We start from the raw sequence: 1,404 nt of genomic DNA, 5'->3' as shown, positions 1-1,404 counted from the left end.
TCGGTCGAAACTCGTATGCATTAACATAATGACCGGAATCAAAGGCACACCAAGTGAGCGTATTCTAATTTTCATCCTCCTCGAAATTGCCTAAATGATTGCTATTATGAATTAAAATCGTTGTTCGTGGAAGCACGTTCGGAAGAGCTGTTCATTATACATAGTCGAAACATTTTATTTTATTTACCAAATTGTTCGTATACTATACATCCCTTCTGTTAAATGTCTTATAGGATTACTGTAAATGTTTTAGTTACAGCTGTTCCTTTATAAATGATTAACTAAATTCACGTTAGTCAGACAGTCCATCGTTCCTTCACAAGATTAGAATATCAGTATTTTTATGTTTAATGATATTTGGTGACACGATATTGCCAGTAGAGATGTTCAGAAGTCTATGAACCCAGGAAGTGGATGCTCACAATGAAGAGTGACGGTTATAAGTCTGATGGAGTAGGTACATCAAGTGTATAACTCCGTGTCATAAAATGCAAGGACGTGAGTATAATTCAAAGTGAATCATAAATCTTTTTATATAACATTTTGATATTTGCAATTCCCACAAATGACCTGTGTAAAGCGATCTCCGAGAGGTGCAATAACTCGATTTGCGAATAAATGGCTCGGAAGTTGATCTACAGTATCATTCATCGGTTAACTCGCGTTAGAAGTGCAAATTTTCATTCCACCAATCCACTGCTACATTGGTTACGCATATAAGTCCCTATCGTCATATAAAAGCAGCAATAAAGGGGATTAAAGTAGATTCCCCACAGAAGATTCAAATGTTTGCCGGCATCTCGATATCCGACTATTTTTTTTGTTTGGAATGCGACTTCTGACTGGACGATTCGTACGAATTCAACTTTTGAACGTCGCGAATGAAATGAAAAATGACAGCCGAAACGTCACAACGATTATTGATAGGCGACTCCCGAATTTATTTTTATCAGATTATGTAATATAAACCGGGTCGGTTTTTGAATGATAATAATGTTTTCATACAATATTTGCCTTTCTGTAACATTAATGTTTGAAATGTGCAAATAAAACACGCTTTATGAATAGAACAATTTTAACTATTATTTTTATTACCGAAATATTTAAGCATATATATTTAATTACTTTGGAATATTTGATATTTCATAAAGGGCAATATCAAGAATAGAATTGAGAATCTTGCAAACTCGTAGTGTTCTTAACCGTACTCCTAATCCATGGAGCGCAACTGCGGTATCGTCCGGTCCGAAGCCAATTAGTTGAGATAGGTTCTGTTTAGATGGGAGACTCTGAGAGAACTTAACTAGTGCTCCCAACTGTTTGGTGAGCGGTCGAGGGGATTCGAAATCACTTGGGTTTGTTAGTCTGATAGTGCGGCGATTCACTAACGAATACAGCTAGCCA

This window comes from Danaus plexippus, chromosome 2 (assembly GCF_018135715.1).
Source record: "Danaus plexippus chromosome 2, MEX_DaPlex, whole genome shotgun sequence".
NCBI lineage: Eukaryota > Metazoa > Arthropoda > Insecta > Lepidoptera > Nymphalidae > Danaus > Danaus plexippus.
This window is presented reverse-complemented; position numbering follows the sequence as displayed.